The 20511-nt window shown below is 58.7% G+C and overlaps 2 long non-coding RNA genes across 2 annotated transcripts; both read left to right on the top strand.

The window, feature by feature from the left end:
* Positions 1–8713: 8713 nt before the first annotated feature.
* On the top strand, positions 8714–10367 carry LOC136284670 (uncharacterized). Its single transcript, XR_010719254.1, has 3 exons — positions 8714–8938; positions 9151–9326; positions 10164–10367. It is a non-coding gene; the product is annotated as an uncharacterized lncRNA (long non-coding RNA).
* A 2149-nt stretch (positions 10368–12516) lies between these two features.
* LOC136284669 (uncharacterized) lies at positions 12517–14010 on the top strand. The gene is made up of 4 exons (XR_010719253.1): positions 12517–12831; positions 12922–13091; positions 13170–13248; positions 13326–14010. It is a non-coding gene; the product is annotated as an uncharacterized lncRNA (long non-coding RNA).
* Positions 14011–20511: the final 6501 nt, after the last annotated feature.

Genomic DNA, 20511 nt, shown 5'->3' on the forward strand with positions numbered 1-20511 from the left:
CTGTCCCCTAGGTGTCCCTGGGGGTGCCCTGGGTGTCCCTCTGGGTGCCCTGGCTGTCGCCTAGGTGTCCCTGGGGTCCCCTGGGTGTCCCCGGGGGTGCCCTGGCTGTTCCTGTGGTGCCCTGGCTGTCTTCTAGGTGTCCCTGGGGGGCCCTGGCTGTCCCCTAGGTGTCCCTGGGGTGCCCTGGCTGTCCCTGGGGTGCCCAGGCTTTCCTATAGGTGTCCCTGGGGGTGCCCTGGCTGTCCCCTAGGTGTCCCAGGGCTGCCCTGGCTGTCCCATAGGTGTCCCTGGGGGTGCCCTGGCTGTTCCTTAGGTGTCCCTGGGGGTGCCCTGGCTGTCCCTTAGGTGTCCCTGGGGGTTCCCTGGCTATCTGTGGGGTGCCGTGGCTGCCTCTGGGGTGCCCTTGATGTCCCCTAGGTGTCCCTGGGGTGCCCTGAGTGTCCCTGGGGTGCCCTGGCTGTCCCCAAGGCGTCCCTGGGGTGCCCTGGCTGTCCCCTAGGTGTCCCTGGGGGTGCCCTGGCTGTCCCTGGGGGTCCCTGGCTGTCCCATAGGTGTCCCTAGGGGTGCCTTGTCTGTCCCTGGGGGGGCCCTGGGTGTACCCTGGTGTCCCTGGGAGGGCCCTGGCTGTCCCCTAAGTGTCCCTGGGGGTGCTCTGGTGTCCCTGGGGATGCCCTGGCTGTCCCCTAGCTGTCCCTGGGGGTGCCCTGGGTGTCCCTGGGGTGCCCTGGCTGTCCCCTAGGTGTCCCTGGGGGTGCCCTGGCTGTCCCTGGTGTGCCCTAGCTGTCCCCTACGTGTCCCTGGGGGTGCCCTGGGTGTCCCTGAGGTGCTCTAGGGGTGCCCCGGCTGTCCCTGGGGGTGCCCAGGCTGTCCCCTAGGGGTCCCTGGGGGTACCCTGGCTGTCCCTGGGGTGCCCTGGCTTTCCCTGGGGTGCCCTGGCTGTCCCCTAGGTGTCCTTGGGGTGCCTTGCTGTCCCCAAGGCGTCCCTGGGGTGCCCTGGCTGTCCCCTAGGTGTCCCTGGGGGTGCCCTGGCTGTCCCCTAGGTGTCCCTGGGGGTGCCCTGGCTGTCCCTGGTGTGCCCTAGCTGTCCCCTACGTGTCCCTGGGGGTGCCCTGGGTGTCCCTGAGGTGCTCTAGGGGTGCCCCGGCTGTCCCTGGGGGTGCCCTGGCTGTCCCTGGGGGTCCCTGGCTGTCCCATAGGTGTCCCTAGGGGTGCCTTGTCTGTCCCTGGGGGGGCCCTGGGTGTACCCTGGTGTCCCTGGGAGGGCCCTGGCTGTCCCCTAAGTGTCCCTGGGGGTGCTCTGGTGTCCCTGGGGATGCCCTAGCTGTCCCCTACGTGTCCCTGGGGGTCCCCTGGGTGTCCCTGGGGTGCCCTGGCTGTCCCCTAGGTGTCCCTGGGGGTGCCCTGGCTGTCCCTGGTGTGCCCTAGCTGTCCCCTACGTGTCCCTGGGGGTGCCCTGGGTGTCCCTGGGGTGCCCTGGCTGTCCCCTAGGTGTCCATGGGGGTGCCCTGGCTGTCCCTGGTGTGCCCTAGCTGTCCCCTACGTGTCCCTGGGGGTACCCTGGCTGTCCCCTAGGGGTCCCTGGGGGTACCCTGGCTGTCCCTGGGGTGCCCTGGCTGTCCCCTAGGTGTCCCTGGGGGTGACCTGCCTGTCCCCTAGGTGTCCCTGGGGGTGCCCTGGCTGTCCCTGGTGTGCCCTAGCTGTCCCCTACGTGTCCCTGGGGGTACCCTGGCTGTCCCCTAGTTGTCCCTGGGGGAGCCCTGGCTGACCCTAGGGTGCCCTGCCTGTCCCCTAGGTGTCCCTGGGAGTGCCCTGGCTGTCACCTAGGTGTCCCTGGGGATCCCTGGCTGTCCCCTAGTTGTCCCTGGGGGAGCCCTGGCTGTCCCAAGGGTGCCCTGCCTGTCCCCTAGGTGTCCCTGGGAGTGCCCTGGCTGTCCCCTAGGTGTCCCTGGGGGTGCCCTGGGTGTCCCTCTGGGTGCCCTGGCTGTCGCCTAGGTGTCCCTGGGGTCCCCTGGGTGTCCCCGGGGGTGCCCTGGCTGTTCCTGTGGTGCCCTGGCTGTCTTCTAGGTGTCCCTGGGGGGCCCTGGCTGTCCCCTAGGTGTCCCTGGGGAGCCCTGGCTGTCCCTTGGGTGCCCAGTCTTTCCTATAGGTGTCCCTGGGGGTGCCCTGGCTGTCCCGTAGGTGTCCCAGGGCTGCCCTGGCTGTCCCATAGGTGTCCCTGGGGGTGCCCTGGCTGTTCCTTAGGTGTCCCTGGGGGTGCCCTGGCTGTCCCTTAGGTGTCCCTGGGGGTTCCCTGGCTATCTGTGGGGTGCCGTGGCTGCCTCTGGGGTGCCCTTGATGTCCCCTAGGTGTCCCTGGGGTGCCCTGAGTGTCCCTGGGGTGCCCTGGCTGTCCCCAAGGCGTCCCTGGGGTGCCCTGGCTGTCCCCTAGGTGTCCCTGGGGGTGCCCTGGCTGTCCCTGGCTGTCCCATAGGTGTCCCTAGGGGTGCCTTGTCTGTCCCTGGGGGGGCCCTGGGTGTACCCTGGTGTCCCTGGGAGGGCCCTGGCTGTCCCCTAAGTGTCCCTGGGGGTGCTCTGGTGTCCCTGGGGATGCCCTGGCTGTCCCCTAGCTGTCCCTGGGGGTGCCCTGGGTGTCCCTGGGGTGCCCTGGCTGTCCCCTAGGTGTCCCTGGGGGTGCCCTGGCTGTCCCTGGTGTGCCCTAGCTGTCCCCTAGGTGTCCCTGGGGGTGCCCTGGGTGTCCCTGAGGTGCTCTAGGGGTGCCCCGGCTGTCCCTGGGGGTGCCCAGGCTGTCCCCTAGGGGTCCCTGGGGGTACCCTGGCTGTCCCTGGGGTGCCCTGGCTGTCCCCTAGGTGTCCCTGGGGTGCCGTGGCTGTCCCCTTGGTGTCCCTGGGGGTGACCTCCCTGTCCCCTAGGTGTCCCTGGAAGTGCCCTGGCTGTCCCCTTGGTGTCCCTGGGGGTGCCCTGGCTGTCCCATAGGTGTCCCTGGAGGTGCCCTGGCTGTCCCCTAGGTGTCCCCGGGGATGCCCTGGCTATCCCTGGGGGGGCCCTGGCTGTCCCTGGGGTGCCCTAGCTGTCCCCTAGGTGTCCCTGGGGGTGCCCTGGGTGTCCCTGGGGTGCCCTGGCTGTCCCCTAGGTGTCCCTGGGGGTGCCCTGCCTGTCCCCGAGGTGTCCCTGGGGGTGCCCTGGCTGTCCTTGGGGTGCCCTGCCTGTCCCCTAGGTGTCCCTGGTAGTGCCCTGGCTGTCCCCTAGGTGTCCCTGGGGGTGCCCTGGGTGTCCCTCTGGGTGCCCTGGCTGTCCCCTAGGTGTCCCTGGGGTCCCCTGGGTGTCCCCGGGGGTGCCCTGGCTGTTCCTGTGGTGCCCTGGCTGTCTTCTAGGTGTCCCTGGGGGGCCCTGGCTGTCTCCTCGGTGTCCCTGGGGGTGCCCTGGGTGTCCCCGGGGGTGCCCTGGGTGTCCCTGGGGTGCCCTGGGGGTGCCCTGGCTGTCCCGTAGGTGTCCCAGGGCTGCCCTGGCTGTCCCATAGGTGTCCCTGGGGGTGCCCTGGCTGTTCCTTAGGTGTCCCTGGGGGTGCCCTGGCTGTCCCTTAGGTGTCCCTGGGGGTTCCCTGGCTATCTGTGGGGTGCCGTGGCTGCCTCTGGGGTGCCCTTGATGTCCCCTAGGTGTCCCTGGGGTGCCCTGAGTGTCCCTGTGGGTGCCCTGGCTGTCCCCTAGGTGTCCCTGGGGTGCCCTGGCTGTCCTTTAGGTGTCCCTGGGGGTGCCCTGGCTGTCCCCTAGGTGTCCCTGCCTCGCTCGTATCCTCGACTCCGCCTCCGGCGCCATGGTGACACCCCTCCCAGTCTGGACCGGTGTGGCCACACCCCCTCCCCTGGGGCCATTAGACCCATCCCAGTACAGACCAGTAAGGCACCGTGTGCCCACCATGGACCCCCACACGCCTGCCAGTTCGTCCCAGTCCACTCCCCGTCCATCCCAGTTCTCTCTGATCACCCTCCCAGTGCTCCCAGTCCATCCCAGTCCCGCAGGTGCTGGTGCTTGTGGCTTGATCAGCTGGTGCCTGTCCGCAACGTGGAGCGGGTCAAATGAGGCCTCAGGGGGAGGGGGGGACGGATTTTGGGGGGTCCTGGGGGTCCCGAGTTGTCCTGGAGGGGTTTGGGGGGTCTGCGGGGAGTCTCAAGGGGCTGCTGTGGGTGTTTTTCGGGGATCTTCGGGAGGTTTGGGCGGCCCATTTGAGGCATCAAAGGAACCTGAGGAGGGTTTTGCGGGCTCCTGGAGGTCGGGGGGGCCCTGGGGGTGGTTTGGGGGGCACTGGGGGGTTCCAGCCCGTGACCCCCCCCCGTTTTTGACCCCCCCCCCCCCCCCCCGAGCTGTTTCGGTCTCATCGACGCCCTCCTGAAGCCCAAGGGGGGGTGGGCGCTGGGCCCCCCCCGCTGCCCCCTCCCCCTGCCACCCCCCGCGACGCCCTGCAGGTGAGGGACCCCCAAAAACCCCTCCCCAGACCCCAAATTCACCCCTGGGACCCCAAAAAACCCCCAAAACCTCTCCCCGGACCCCAAATTCACCCCTGAGGCCCCAAAAAACCCCCAAACTCCTCCCCATGAACCCCAAATCCACCCCTGGGACCCCCCAAAACCTCCCCAGGACCCCAGATCCACCCCGGGACCCCCAAATCCATCCCTTGGACCCCCAAAAACCCCCAAATCCATCCCTGGGACCCCCCAAAACCTCCCTTCAAACCCCAAATTCACCCCTCGGACCTCCAGAATCCTTCCACAGGACCCTTCAGGGGTCGTTCCCCACGAAAAAGTGCGGCAAACGTGAGGGGAGAAAAAGGGCGGGAAACGTGAGGGGAGAAAAAGGGCGGGATCAAGTGGAGGGGATCAATGGAATTTTGGGGGGGGGTCAGCGACGCTGAGGAAGGATCAATGGAATATTGGGGGGGCATCAATGACATTGGGGGGGTCAGTGACACTCGGGTGGGGATCAATGATGCTGTGGGGGGGTCGATATCAGCTCGAGGGGCGGCCATGGGTTTTTGGGGGGCCGCAACGCAGGCATCCGTGCTGGGTTTGGAGCGGGGGGGCCCCTTCAACCTCTGGGGGGGCCCTGGCTGTCCCCTGGCTGTACCTGGGGGTGCCCTGGCTGTCCCCTAGGTGTCCCTGGGGATGCCCTGGAGTCCCTGGGGGTGCCCTGGCTGTCCCTGGGGGTCCCTGGCTGTCCCCTAGGTGTCCCTGGGGTGCCCTGGCTTTCCCTGGGGTGCCCTGGCTGTCCCCTAGGTGTCCCTGGGGGTGCCCTGGCTGTCCCTGGGGGTCCCTGGCTGTCCCATAGGTGTCCCTAGGGGTGCCTTGTCTGTCCCTGGGGGGGCCCTGGGTGTACCCTGGTGTCCCTGGGAGGGCCCTGGCTGTCCCCTAAGTGTCCCTGGGGGTGCCCTGGCTGTCCCTGGTGTGCCCTAGCTGTCCCCTACGTGTCCCTGGGGGTGCCCTGGGTGTCCCTGAGGTGCTCTAGGGGTGCCCCGGCTGTCCCTGGGGGGTACCCTGGCTGTCCCCTAGGGGTCCCTGGGGGTACCCTGGCTGTCCCTGGGGTGCCCTGGCTGTCCCCTTGGTGTCCCTGGGGGTGCCCTGGCTGTCCCATAGGTGTCCCTGGATGTCCCCTGGCTATCCCCTTGGTGTCCCTGGGGTTGCCCTGGCTTTCCCCTAGGTGTCCCTAGGGTGCCCAGGCTGTCCCCTAGCTGTCCCTGGGGGTGCCCTGGGTGTCCCTGGGGTGCCCTGGCTGTCCCCTAGGTGTCCCTGGGGGTGCCCTGGCTGTCCTTGGGGTGCTCTGGCTGTCCCCTTGGTGTCCCTGGGGGGTGCCATGGCTGTCCCCTAGGTGTCCCTGGGGGTGCCCTGGAGGTCCCCTAGGTGTCCCTGGGGGTGCCCTGGCTGTCCCCTAGGTGTCCCTGGGGGTGCCCTGGGTGTCCCTCTGGGTGCCCTGGCTGTCGCCTAGGTGTCCCTGGGGTCCCCTGGGTGTCCCCGGGGGTGCCCTGGCTGTTCCTGTGGTGCCCTGGCTGTCTTCTAGGTGTCCCTGGGGGGCCCTGGCTGTCCCCTAGGTGTCCCTGGGGTGCCCTGGCTGTCCCTGGGGTGCCCTGGCTGTCCCCTAGGTGTCCCTGGGGGTGCCCTGGCTGTGCCCTAGGTGTCCCTGGATGTGCCCTGGCTATCCCCTTGGTGTCCCTGGGGGTGCCCTGGCTTTCCCCTAGGTGTCCCTAGGGTGCCCAGGCTGTCCCCTAGCTGTCCCTGGGGGTGCCCTGGGTGTCCCTGGGGTGCCCTGGCTGTCCCCTAGGTGTCCCTGGGGGTGCCCTGGCTGTCCTTGGGGTGCTCTGGCTGTCCCCTTGGTGTCCCTGGGGGGTGCCATGGCTGTCCCCTAGGTGTCCCTGGGGGTGCCCTGGAGGTCCCCTAGGTGTCCCTGGGGGTGCCCTGGCTGTCCCTGGGGGTGCCCTGGCTGTCCCCTAGGTGTCCCTGTCTCGCTCGTATCCTCGACTCCGCGTCCGGCGCCATGGTGACACCCCTCCCAGTCTGGACCAGTGTGGCCACACCCCCTCCCCTGGGGCCATTAGACCCATCCCAGTACAGACCAGTAAGGCACCGTGTGCCCACCATCGACCCCCACACGCCTGCCAGTTCATCCCAGTCCACTCCCCGTCCATCCCAGTTCTCTCTGATCACCCTCCCAGTGCTCCCAGTCCATCCCAGTCCCGCAGGTGCTGGTGCTTGTGGCTTGATCAGCTGGTGCCTGTCCGCAACGTGGAGCGGGTCAAACGAGGCCTCAGGGGGAGGGGGGGGGCGGATTTTGGGGGGTCCTGGGGGTCCCGAGTTGTCCTGGAGGGGTTTGGGGGGTTTTGGGGGGTCTGGGGGGAGTCCTGGGGGCTGCTTTGGGTGTTTTTGGGGGATCTTCGGGAGGTTTGGGCAGCCCATTTGAGGCATCAAAGGAACCTGAGGAGGGTTTTGCGGGCTCCTGGAGGTCGGGGGGGCCCTGGGGGTGGTTTGGGGGGCACTGGGGGGTTCCAGCCCGTGACCCCCCCCCGTTTTTGACCCCCCCCCCCCCCCCGAGCTGTTTCGGTCTCATCGACGCCCTCCTGAAGCCCAAGGGGGGGTGGGCGCTGGGCCCCCCCCGCTGCCCCCTCCCCCTGCCACCCCCGCGACGCCCTGCAGGTGAGGGACCCCCAAAAACCCCTCCCCAGACCCCAAATTCACCCCTGGGACCCCGAAAAACCCCCCAAACCTCTCCCCGGACCCCAAATTCACCCCTGAGGCCCCAAAAAAACCCCCGAACCCCTCCCCATGAAACCCAAATCCACCCCTGGGACCCCCCAAAACCTCCCCAGGACCCCAGATCCACACCGGGACCCCCCAAATCCATCCCTTGGACCCCCAAAAACCCCCAAATCCATCCCTGGGAACCCCCAAAACCTCCCTCCAAACCCCAAATTCACCCCTCGGACCTCCAGAATCCTTCCACAGGACCCCTCAGGGGTCGTTCCCCACGAAAAAGTGCGGCAAACGTGAGGGGAGAAAAAGGGCGGGAAACGTGAGGGGAGAAAAAAGGCGGGAAACGTGAGGGGAGAAAAAGGGCGGGATCAAGTGGGGAGATCAGTGGAATATTGGGGGGGGTCAGTGACGGTGAGGGAAGATCAATGGAATATTGGGGGGGCATCAATGACATTGGGGGGGTCAGTGACACTCGGGTGGGGATCAATGATGCTGTGGGGGGGTCGATATCAGAGGTTATCAGAGGAAATCGCCGCCGCCGTCCTCCCGTGCCCAGAGCCCCGGCAGGACCCCAGCGCAGCTCCGGCTGCAGGCGGAGCAGGAGCGGCTCCTGCCGCCCGCAGCGATCCCGGTCCCGATCCCGACCGCAACGCCAGCTTGGGCCTCAGGCCCCGAGACCCACAACCCGCCCGCCGGGGGGGGCCGCACCTCTCGGGAGCCGCAGCCGACACTGACAGGACCCGAACCAGAACGCCCGCTCCCATTCCCGGCCCCGCCTGGCTCCGCGCAGGGCCGCGAGCAACCTCGGCTCGGCTCGGCTCGGCTCGGCTCAGCTGCGAGGGGCGGGGCGGGGTCGCGGGCGATGGTCCCGCCCCCAAGCCGGGGCGTGCTCGGGGCGGAGCCGGGGCGGGCTCGGAGCGGAGCCGGGGCGGGCTCGGGGCGGATCCGGGGCGGGCTCGGGGCGGATCCGGGGCGGAGCCGGGGCGGGCTCGGGGCGGAGCCGAGGCGGGCTCGGGGCGGAGCCGAGGCGGGCTCGGGGCGGAGCCGAGGCGGGCTCCGGGCGGAGCCGGGGCGGGCTCTGGGCGGAGCCGGGGCGGGCTCGGGGCGGAGCCGGGGCGGGCTCGGGGTGGGCTCGGGGCGGAGCAGGGGCAGAGCCGGGGCGGGCTCGGGGCGGGGCCGGGGCGGAGCCGGGGCTCTGTGAGGCGGGGCCGGAGGCAGCCGGGGCCGGGCAGTACCGGGGGCGCGGCTTCAGGGGCGCGGGGCGGGTCCCAAGTGCACGGCGCCGGGACCCCACCGGGGCGTTCCTCACCGAGCCCATAGAGCAGCAGCTACTTCCGCCACCCTTTTGAATCCCCGCGATTGGCGGGCTCGCTGAGGCATCGGCAGTGCTGATTGGACAGCGGGCCCCGGGAACCGCCCCCGCCCCCCGGCCCGCGCTGAGGGCCCGGGGCCTCCGCCCTCAGACCGGCTCCGGCTCCAACCCGGCCCGGGCTCTGCTCCGGTCCCCCCGGCCCGCCCTGAGGGCCCGGGGGCTCTGCGCCGAGACCGGCCTTGCCCCTCCCCGCCTCGCCCTGTAGTAGATTTCTGTTTGGTTTGTGGGAAGAAACAGGTGTGAGAAGTGAGATTTGTGCTGGAGAGGTGCTGCTGGGAAGAAAGGATGGAGTAAATCTGCTCCGAGGATGTGCGATGAAGAATTCAGGGTCAGAGGTGGGCAGTATTTATAAACTGTCTCCATATTTCCCTGTATCTCTGGGTGTTTGGATTGAGCCTGGGATTGTCAGCTATGTTATAAACAAGCCAACCCGGCTACTGAACTCTCAATGAACGTTTGGAAACCCTTGCACAGAAAGACAAGGTAGTAATGATTCCAAAGGAGAAAATGTAAATGAAGGGTAACGATTGCTGGGAAATTTCCTTAGGAATTGTGAACCTCACACAAACGGAATTTAGGAGGTGGAATCCCAGTTTCAGCCTTGGGCACGTGCAGGAGAAGAGGGATCCTTATTCACAGCAAGGAAAGCCCGGTGCCCCAGCGTGTCAGTGCACACAGTGCAATGTCCAGGAAATGAGCGGCAGGGACTGGCAGCAGCTGCAGGTGAGAGCTGTCACAGGCTGATTGAGGGGACAGAGCAGCCCCAGGTGAGAGCTGTCACACTGATGAGGGGACAGAGCAGCCCCAGGTGAGAGCTGTCACACTGATGAGGGGACAGGTGGAAGCTGTAAAGGATAACGAGGGGGCGGGTCCTGCCAGCACTGCTTTAAGAGGGGAGCCCGAGCTCAGTTTGGCACGGAGCTGCGGGAGGAGAGGGGTTTATGCTGGGCTCCCAGGTGAGGCTCATGGAAGGATGGTGAGTTCATCTCACAGGGGCTGGGGGAGGCCTTGGGCGTGGAACATTACTTCAGGAGGTGCTGAGGGACAAACCTTTGTGCCGAGCAGCAGCAGCACAAAAGGTTGAAATAAGTTTTGGTTTGGCATGTAGTGATGGGATTGGCGTCTATGGTGTGCTAGTGTTATCTAAAGGTTTAAACTTTAATGTTTATTTTTAAAGCTTTAAGTTAATGAATTAATATAGGTTGCAAGACATGGGCTTTTTCCTTTTTATTTGGCTAGCGGGAGGTCTTTAACTTTGGGGGCGCTCTGGGTATATGTTCTGGAGTATTATTGAGGGGATTGGACGTGGGGTTGTTTTTATTATATTCAGTAGTTTGACTGGGGGTGATAAGAGTTGGCTTTTTTTGCTGGAATTTTTTTGGGGTTGTCTGTTTGAAAATTTATGTATTTATGCAGTTAAGTGTAGTGGTGTTTCCGGTGTAACTCTTCAGCTTATGTTATTGTTTGTGTGTTTGAGGTGGTCCACTTGTCTTACGCCCTGACCGATTGGCCAACAGATCTGCTGAGATCATACATCGATGTTTGTTTTATTTCTTGTAGCCGAATAAGAGACAGCAGCCCGGTGACAGCAGGAAATTCCCAGAGGGCGAGGCGGCCTTCTGTGGCACCCGACATGGATTCTCATCCCCAGACGTCCAAGAGATAAGTGGAGGGTTCAGAGCCACAGAGGGGATGAAAGTGGAGTGCTGGGTCAGGACTTGTCAGGAGGGGTTTTTGAGTCAGGTTTGGAGATAGGGATGTCCAAGATGTGCCAATTGAGAGTACAGGTGTACCAGCCCGACCCAAACCCGAAGGAGTAGCCCTAAAGACATGCCCGTTTCCCTGAGTGCGGGTACAGGCAGGAGCCCTTATGCAGGACAATGCCAGAAGGCCTGGCTGCGAGGTGTAGGGCTCTAAAGAAGTTGGGTTTAGAAGGGGGGAGGTGTAGCCACACACACAGAGGCTGAGGTAAAGGACTCAAGGACTAGAGGACACACGGTGAAAACCAGGGGAACAGGCTAGGATACAAGTCAGAGTACAGGTGTAGCGGCCCTCACAGCACTGCTACCAGCACACTTCCCCTGAGAGCAGGTGCAGGCAGCAGCCCTAGTGCAGGAACACACCAGAAGCTCTGACCTGTGCAGACACTGTCAGGCTAGGGCCAGGCAGGAAGCGATAGTGGGGAGCAGGATCCAGCAGGGCTGGGGATAACGGGGGTTTCCCGCCCCACCCACCCTGGGATTCCCTGTCTCTCCGCAGCCGGTGGAAGTGCTCCTGATTTCCCTCTCGAGGCGGCGGTTGGTAAGGCTTCGTGCCTTTTGCCACCGCAAAGAGTTCGGCTCTGTCAGCCTCTGCCCTGTCTCAGGGCCACGTTTAGGGTAGGCAGGGAACAACTGTGGATGTACCTGTCCTGCGTGCGGGACAGCTCTTGGGACCCTAACGGTGCAGAGCGTCCCCGGCTGCAAGGTCTAGGGCTCTGAAGAAGCAGGGTTCAGAAGGGGGGAGGTTACAGTGATGCACACAGAGGCTGAGGTAAAGGACTGAAGGACTAGAGAACACACAGTGAAAATCAGGGGTACAGGCTAGGATACAAGTCAGAGTACAGGTATCCCGGTCCTCACAGTGCTGCTTCCAACACTGTTTCCCTGAGAGCAGGTGCAGGCAGCAATCCTAATGGCAAGGCAATGCCAGAAGTCCTGAGAGGTGCAGGCAGTAACCCTAAGCTAGGGCCAGGCAGGAAGTGACAGTGGTGGGGCCGAGTCCACAGGGTTGAGGTTCACCGGGGATGTCCACCCTGCGTTCCTGTCCTGCTCTGACCGGGGATGCTCACAGCCCTAATGGAGGCCACGGTGGGTGGGCTCAGTGCCAGTAATGCCTCTAAGGCTTTGGCGCTGCGAGCGTCAGCCTCCGAGCTCAGCTGAAGCACGCACGGGGCCCGAGGACCCGGTCCTGCTTAAGAGACGGTGAGTAGCAGAGCTGCTGGTTTTTGGCTGATGTGCAGCTAAGATTATGCTTTGATGTTTGGTTTTCTTTATTGTAGCTGACTAGGAGACAGCAGGCAAGTGACAGGAGGAATTTCCCAGAGGCATAGGCGGCCTTCTTTGGGACCCAGCGTGGATTCACCTCCCCAGACATCTGAGAGATAAGTGGAGGGCTCGGAACTAGGGAGAGGATGAAAGCGGGGTGCCAGGGCAGGGGTCAGCGGGAGGGATTTTTTGAGTCGGGTTTGGAGATGGGGATGTCCCAGATGTGACCCCTTAGGCTACAATAAGGGAAAGTCTCATTCTGGATCACAGTGCTGAGGTGTGCAGGGCAGAGCAGTCCCAGGGTGTGTTGTGTCTGTTGTGCACTTTGTGTCTTTTGGGTGTCTTGTCTTTTCCTTTAGTCTTTTCAGGCGCCTGTCAAAACCTCTGGCATCAGTCTTAGCATTTCTGATCTCTGTGCTCCTCAGCCAGGTGCCTTTGTCTCAGCTGCTCGGACACTCATCAGAATCCATCTCTCTTCACAAGCATCCAGTCCGATGCCTTTTCAGGTCTTGTTCTGAGCTGTACTGACAGCCGTGCACCGCCCTGATCCATTCCGGCGGGTTAGGTCTTGTGAGAATGCAAAGACAGGTCGAGGATTCTGACCGTAGGGTTCTCGGGCATCCATCTCTGCATTTCTTGGGATAAGTCATCCCGATGGCATCTTGTTCCTGCAGGGTTCTCTGAGCCTGGCCAGCTCACCTTCCTTCTCACCTCGGTCATCTCATTCCGAGTTCTCTGGACCCTCAGGGTCATTCTTCTTGCCCAGAGTTTTCTGTCCCTGTTGCGTCCCCTCGTTTGTCCTGTGCTGTGTCACGGGTGTTGGTGTGTGTTTGGCCGGGAGCTGCTCTGCCTTGCTGCTCAGTCTGGGTGTAGGGGTACGAGGGTAATAGTGCCGGGGGCTTGAAATTTGTGATGTGGGGTGTAGTTAGACTGTAGAGGGTATTCCTAGATTGCCACAAGATGTGTGGAGCTGTCAAGGTATCCTGCAGCACTCTGACTTTTGTCCGAACTTTCTTTCAGATGCAGAGGGATGAAATCTGTGGCAGAGCCCCCCAGTCTGGGTGAGGGGCTCCCCTGAGAAGGTCAGTCACTGTTTTGATTTGCAGGGGAGGTGTAAATGATGGCTGTGTTACAGCTCTGTTCTTTGTCTTTATTTTTAGGTGGTGAAGCCGGATCTCAGCAGTCAAGCTGACGTGGGCGAGGTGAGCAGCGATGGGTGGACAGAAGCAGTTGCTATTGTTCAAGCCTCACTCGCTGGTGCAACTCTAAGCCTCCGTTATCGTGTGTTTTAGGGAGTCCACTCGCAGGAGGCCGAGCTCCCCTCTCACCAACCGGACGACAGACCCGGGTCACCTCACCCGTGAGCCCTCCGGGAGCATTCCAGGAGTCTGTGATGGAGCCTTGATCTTCTCCTTGTGAAGGCCCCATCCAGGTAGTCTTGGATAACGGCCGAGGAGTTGAGGTGAGTCAGGGAGGAGAAGGAGGGATGGTCCCCTCAAGTTCCAGCGCTGCCACGTCACCTTGTCTGCTCTTTACCCAGGCAGACCCTGCGACGCCGGCGTTGGCCTCTGAGCGCAGCTGAAGCACGGGGCCGAGGACACGGGCAAGCTTAGGAGACAGTGAGTAGCAGAATTGTCGGGTTTTGGGTGATGGGCTGCCAAGATTATGCTTTGATGTTTGGTTTTCTTTATTGTAGCTGTGTAGGAGACAACAGCCCAGCAACAGCAGGAATTTCCCTGAGGGAGAGGCGGCCTTCTTTGCCACCCAGCGTGGATTCACCTCCCTAGACGTCCAAGAGATAAGTGGAGGGCTCGGAGCCAGGGAGGGCTTGAAAGCGGGGTGTGGGATCAGGGGCCACCGGGAGGGATTTTTTGAGTCATTTTTGGTGACAGGGATGTCCAAGAAGTGACCGCTTAGGCTACAGAAAGTCTCATTCTGGATCAGAGTGCCGAGGTGTGCCGGGCAGAGCAGTCCTGGTGTGTGTTGTGTCTGTTGTGCACTCTGTGTCTTGGGTGTCTTGTGTGTGCTGTCTTTTCCCTTAGCCCTTCAGGGGCCTGTCAAAACCCCTGGCATCAGTCTTAGCATTTCTGATCTCTGTGCTCCTCAGCCAGGTGCCTTTGTCTCAGCTGCTCGGACACTCATCAGAATCCATCTCTCTTCACAAGCATCCAGTCCGATGCCTTTTCAGGTCTTGTTCTGAGCTGTACTGACAGCCGTGCACCGCCCTGATCCATTCCGGCGGGTTAGGTCTTGTGAGAATGCAAAGGCAGGTAGAGGATTCTGACCGTAGGATTCTCGGGCATCCATCTCTGCATTTCTTGGGATAAGTCATCCCGATGGCATCTTGTTCCTGCAGGGTTCTCTGAGCCTGGCCAGCTCACCTTCAGTCTCACCTCGGTCATCTCATTCCGAGTTCTCTGGACCCTCAGGGTCATTCTTCTTGCCCAGAGTTTTCTGTCCCTGTTGTGTCCCCTCGTTTGTCCTGTGCTGTGTCACGGGTGTTGGTGTGTGTTTGGCCGGGAGCTGCTCTGCCTTGATGCTCAGTCTGGGTGTAGGGGTAATAGGATAATAGTGCTGGGGGCCTGAAATTTGTGATGTGGAGTGTAGCAGGGCTGTCGAGGGTATTCCTAGATTTCCACAAGATATGTGGAGCTGTCAAGGTATCCTGCCGCACTCTGACTGTTGTTCTGACTTTCTTTCAGATGCAGGTGGATGAAATCTGTGGCAGAGCCCCCCATCCTGGGTGAGGGGGCTCCCCTGAGAAGGTCGGTCACTGTTTTGATTTGCAGGGGAGCTGTAAATGGTGGCCGTGTTACAGCTCTGTTCTTTGTCTTTATTTTTAGACCAGACCCTGCGACGCCGGCGTTGGCCTCTGAGCGCAGCTGAAGCACAGGGCCGAGGACACAGGCAAGCTTAGGAGACTGTGAGTAGCAGAATTGCTGGTTTCTGGCTGATGTGCTGCTAAGAGCACAGGGTCACGTTTAGTTCTCTTTATTGTAGCTGACGAGGAGACACCAGCCTGGTCACAGCAGGAATTTCCCCGAGGGAGAGGCAGCCTTCTTTGGGACCCGGCGTGGATGCACCTCCCCAGACATCTGAGAGATAAGTGGAGAGCTCAGAGCCGTAGAGGGCATGAAAGAAGAGTGTGGGGTCACTAGCAAGGTTTTTTGAGTCAGGTTTGAAGACAGGGATGTCTAAGCTGTGACCCCTTAGGTTTCATCCAGGGAGAGTCTCATTCTGGATCACAGTGCCGAGGTGTGCAGGGCAGAGCAGTCCTGGTGTGTGTTGTGTCTGTTGTGCACTCTGTGTCTTGGGTGTCTTGTGTGTGCTGTCTTTTCCCTTAGCCCTTCAGGGGCCTGTCAAAACCTCTGGCATCAGTCTTAGCATTTCTGATCTCTGTGCTCCTCAGCCAGGTGCCTTTGTCTCAGCTGCTCGGACACTCATCAGAATCCATCTCTCTTCACAAGCATCCAGTCCGATGCCTTTTCAGGTCTTGTTCTGAGCTGTACTGACAGCCGTGCACCACCCTGATCCATTCGGCGGGTTAGGTCTTGTGAGAATGCAAAGACAGGTCGAGGATTCTGACCGTAGGGTTCTCGGGCATCCATCTCTGCATTTCTTGGGATAAGTCATCCCGATGGCATCTTGTTCCTGCAGGGTTCTCTGAGCCTGGCCAGCTCACCTTCCATCTTACCTCGGTCATCTCATTCCGAGTTCTCTGGACCCTCAGGGTCATTCTTCTTGCCAGAGTTTTCTATCCCTGTTGTGTCCCCTCGTTTGTCCTGTGCTGTGTCACGGGTGTTGGTGTGTGTTTGGCCTGGAGCTGCTCTGCCTTGATGCTCAGTCTGGGTGTGGGGGTAATAGGATAATAGTGCTGGGGGCTTGAAATTTGTGATGTGGGGTGTAGTTAGACTGTAGAGGGTATTCCTAGATTGCCACAAGATGTGTGGAGCTGTCAAGGTATCCTGCAGCACTCTGACTTTTGTCCCAACTTTCTTTCAGATGCAGAGGGATGAAATCCGTGGCAGAGCCCCCCATCCTGGGTGAGGGGCTCCCCTGAGAAGATCGATCGCTATTCAAGGTGAGAGTCACATATTTCACATTTTTTGGCACTCCAGTGCAGGCCACCTGCATTTACAGCTTGAAACAGGTGAGTCCCTTGGTAACCCCTGGGCAGCAGCTGGAGCCTGCTCCGGGCTGGGCTGAGGGAGCAAACACTTGTGGCTGACACAGCTCCACACTGGGGGTACTTGGGAAAACACCTGCCTTGTCCTGGATTGTTTTTTTTTTTGAGCTTTTGACAAGGTTTTAGTCATCACCTTGGTAAAAATAAATGGTAAGGACTGAAAACATGAGAGGCTGGCAGGTTATATGCACGAAAGACAACTTTTTTTTTCTTAAATATTTGTGCAACCTATATCTTAATTTTGAGACTCTTTTTTGGTCAACTTTATTGTAAAACCCCCTTATTTTCAAGTTAGCTGCTTCAATAATGAATTTGTTTTACAAATACCCGCTAATGTCCGAAGGTTAAAGCACTAACACCAACATCCCACCTCTTTTATTTTTGCAGCAAAATTTTATCTTTACTAAACTTGAAACTTGATGTTTTTGCAGGTAGTAAGTTAAAGAAGGTGTTTATCTGCCCATCACTGATAGTCAGGGTCATGAAGAAATTGCTCTAGTGTTCTAAAATAAATGCAGATTTTTAGGCCTCTCCCATTCTCTCTGACTAGCAGCATGTGAATTGATTTTTGATCTCCTTTCTGTTGGTGTCTGTGGGTTTTAAGCGGCATGGAGAAGGTGTCTGTGGACATGGCACCCAGGGAATGGTGCTGGGAAGGGCAGGATGGAAAGGAGCTGCTCAGGAATCCAGAGCAGCAGTGGAGTGGGAGCTGGTGCTGCTGCCTCAGTCACACCCTCCTGGACAGTCTGTGCAGTGATAATATTCCTACTTTCCTTCCTGAACCTGGGGTTGGAGGAGAACATGAGTCTTGGCATTGTTGGAAAGGGGAACTCCAGGGAAAAACTGCTGTTTGTGTCCTCAGAGAGCAGTGGGAAGAGCCTGGGAGAAATCCTGGCTGGCTGAGGGATCCTTGTGTCCCCTCAGGAATAAATCCCTGCGTCTCCTCAGACCTGCTGGTTTGCAGTAGAGTTTGGGCACCTTTCGCTGCAGCTGTGGTTCTTAATAACTGGAAGTCCATGGATTGCTGGGCGATTCCCATAAGTTCTCCTGTTTTGTAGGAGCTGCACGGTGAGGTCAGCATTCTGAGGGAGGCCCTGGCACAGCTGCCAAGGGCAAGGAACGTGGAGCATCCCGGGGCTTCTCCCGCCCGAGTTTCTCCCGGAGCGTGCTGCGTGTCGTGCCGGATGTTTAACCCGGGTTTGGGGTGTTCTCCTGCAGTCCCAGCTCTGACTGCTGCCCCCGAGCCCCGGCCTTGCTCGGTCCCAGCACTGAACCTGGCAGGTGGGTGTGCTTTTCCAGCCCTTTAATCCCACGGGCAATCCCAGATTCCCGGAGCTCCCCGAGGCACAGCCTGGCCTCCCTCCCTGGGAGCTGCATTTCAGTCTGCCTGGACCAAGGACATCCTGTTTGAGACTTTATTCCTGTTGCTTTTCCTCTTCCAGGTTGTGGGCAAAAAGGAGAGAGCCAGTAGGAAGTGAAGCCACTGGAAGGCCTTATCCCAGTCCAAGGTTGGATAGGAGTAACTGGACCTGTTGAATTCCCACTTCCCTTTAAATTAGAGCAGAGGAAGCAGATTTTAAATCATCATTCCATGAACTTTCACCAACTTCATGACTCTTGCAAAAGTTTTCAATGTTAGAAATTCCTGAGCTTGTTTTCCAGGCAAGCTTGGATTTAGATGTTATTCCTTCCTTTTATTTGAAGGAATAACTCTGATTTCCTCTCTGATTTTAGTAAGGGAATATTTATTTATTCCAATTTTCCATCCTAATTGGAATTTTTGCACCTTGTAGAGCACATTTCCAAGGAAATTTACCCAATTAATGTTGGTAAATCAGGAATTGTCCAGCACCATCTCCACAAAATTCTGTGAATTCCCAAGAAAACGTTGAAGTATTTATTTGCCATGATTCATCTCTTTGTAAAGTTCAATTTACTGCATTTTTAATTACATAAATGCCATTAAAACCTGAATCCAGGCCTAGCTGCTGTTCCTTGGACACAGGGGGCTGGTTCTTTCCTACCTTGGCACATTTGGGTGTTTGTCCAAAATGAGCTTCCCACTAAAATAGAATTTGTTTCCAAGCAAAAGTGGGAATTGTCTAGAAAACCTTCTGTTCTGGGGGGCACTGGGTTTGTTTCCCTTATTGCTGCATAATTGAGGAAAGCCATGGTGCTTTTTTAGGCAGTGGCAGGAGGTGAAAGCTGCATTTATTTAATTTTGTATTTTATTTCTTGTTATTTTTGTATTTTTATGCTCTTTTGTTGTGGTTTCTCATGTTGCGTTTTGTGGTTTTTCAAAGACTTTTTCTTCCGTTTTTTAATTTTTATATTTTTTTCTTTAGCTATTTATTTACTTGTTAAAACTACTTTTAGTTTTTTATTTTAATTTTTTGTTTAAATTTTTTTTCCACTTTTTTGTTACTTTGAAATTTTTTTCTTTTGGTATTTTAATTTTATTTATTATTTTCTATAGTTTTGGTTTATTTTTTCATGTTTTCTTTGTTCCTTTTTTTTTTTCCCCATACTCTTTCTTCCCCCGGGCGCCTGGGGGTTTGGCTGTTGGCAAGAAAGATGAGAAATGACCTCCGTGCCCGCTGGACGTCGGGATGTCATAGAGAGCGCAGTTGGCAAAAGCTCTGTATTTTCTGCTCCATAAAACTCCTGAAGGGAGAAAGCTGTGACCACCGTGGTGCCGTTTTTTCCTTCCCAGCCCCGACCAGGTCTCCTCCTACCCGTGCACAGTGTTACCAGCAGCAGCCTGCTGTCCAGGCTGTCGAGGCGTATTTCAGAGGGGGCAATAAAAACAAAGTAGACGTTTTATTTTGAACTCTCCGACCCTGCTTGTTTATTAGCAAAGAACTCCAAAACAAAGCGAACAAAAAAAGAAAACCCACAAACTAAACTCCCCCGCAACCCACCAAAAAAAAACCATAGAGAAAGAGAAAACATGCCCATATTATTTGAATAAAGATTAAAACTTTACCCCTTAGAAAACCAGGCTCATTTAATTCAAATTAATTGTGTTTCTGATGTGTTAGGTTAATGAATTCATCTAGTGTAAAATATCGTTTAAAATATAAACAAACGAATTAAAAAATAATGAAAAAGAAAAATAACAAAAAGTATAGGATATGAAAAATAATATAAATAATAAATACACAATATATTATTACATACTACACGTTTTATAAATATATATAATATACATAATATAAACATCTATAATGTACATAATCATGATATTTCAATGAAATGTATTATTATTTATAACATTACATAATAAATAATAAATTATTTTATATATAACTTTCTATACTTAATATATATAATAAATATAATAGTATAATAAACATAATACATGATGTATAATGTACATAATATAAAAGCTGAATTGTAATGATTAATGTAAATATCAGAATCACAAAGATAAAAAATATTGAAATAGAGCCTGAACGAAAGGCTTTTTTGGTTCGGTCTGGTTGCTGGCAGGGCTCTCGCAGGTGTGCTCGGGGGTCTTTTGGGCCATTTATTCCGGAGGCTGTTCGGAAGGGCATTTCTGGGCACGTTCGTTTATGGCTCCGCTCCGCGCCGCCGCGCGGCAGTGCTGCCACCCTGTGGGCAGAGAGCGGTAGTGCAGCTGTCCCTCCCGCCCGGCCCGCCCGATCTGTGCGGCAATGCTGCCACCGTGTGGGCAAAGAGCGGTAGTGCAGCTGTCCCTCCCGCCCGTCCCGCCTGATCTGTGCGGCAATGCTGCCATCGTGTGGGCAAAGAGCGGTAGTGCAGCTGTCCCTCCCGCCCGTCCCGCCTGATCTGTGCGGCAATGCTGCCACCCTGTGGGCAAAGAGCGGTAGTGCAGCTGTCCCCCATGACCGTCCCGCCGGAGCCGTGCGGCAGTGCTGCCACCCTGTGGGCAAAGAGCGGTAGTGCAGCTGTCCCCCCCCGCCCGTCCCCGACGCGCGTGGCAGCCCCGCATTGTGAGCTCGGGGGCGGCGCTGCCGCCCGCCCGCCCGCAGCTCGGGGCCGAAAGGGAGGGAAAAAGGCAAGGAGCCCGGGCGCGTGGCAGCCGGCTGCCTGCGCGCGCCACCCGGACCCCGGAGCCGTCCGGGCGCGCTTTTCCGCGGCGTCTGCGGGTGTGCGGACACGGGATGGGGGCGCAGCGGCGCCGCGGGCGGCAGTCCATTGAGTCAGGCGCTTGTGTGAGCGGCCGAGGGGGCATTTTAGTGGGTTCCACTACCAAGATGGCGGCGAGACGCGAGGCGCCTGACCTTCTAAAAAGGGCGGCCAAAAGGGCGGGAAAAATAAGGACCCTATAGGTGTTTATGCAGCTGCCTGCACAAAACCCCGACTACGGCGCCGCCCGGGGGCAATTTTCCGCGGCGTTTCCAGGTGTGAGGACACGGGGCCGTGTGCTCAGTCGCGCCGCGTCCGCGTTCAGATTCGTTGATTTAGTCAGGCGTCTGCGTAAACACCTGGCGGAGGCCTATGCCGAGCCACAAAGAACATGGCGGCCGGGACGGAAGTGGCCTCAGGAGCAACCAAGATGGCGGCAAGGGAAAGCGGAAGTCACACGTCGCCCCTCACAAAATGGCGCCGAAGCGCGAGGCGCCCGACCTTCCAAAAAAGGCGGCCAAAAGGGCGGGAAAAAATAAGGACCCTATAGGCATTTAGCCAGACGCCTGCACAAAAACCCCGA

This window comes from Chamaea fasciata, unplaced genomic scaffold (genome assembly GCF_029207755.1).
Source record: "Chamaea fasciata isolate MVZ Bird 193981 ecotype frontalis unplaced genomic scaffold, bChaFas1.0.hap1 SCAF_1249, whole genome shotgun sequence".
Classification (NCBI taxonomy): Eukaryota; Metazoa; Chordata; class Aves; order Passeriformes; family Sylviidae; genus Chamaea; species Chamaea fasciata.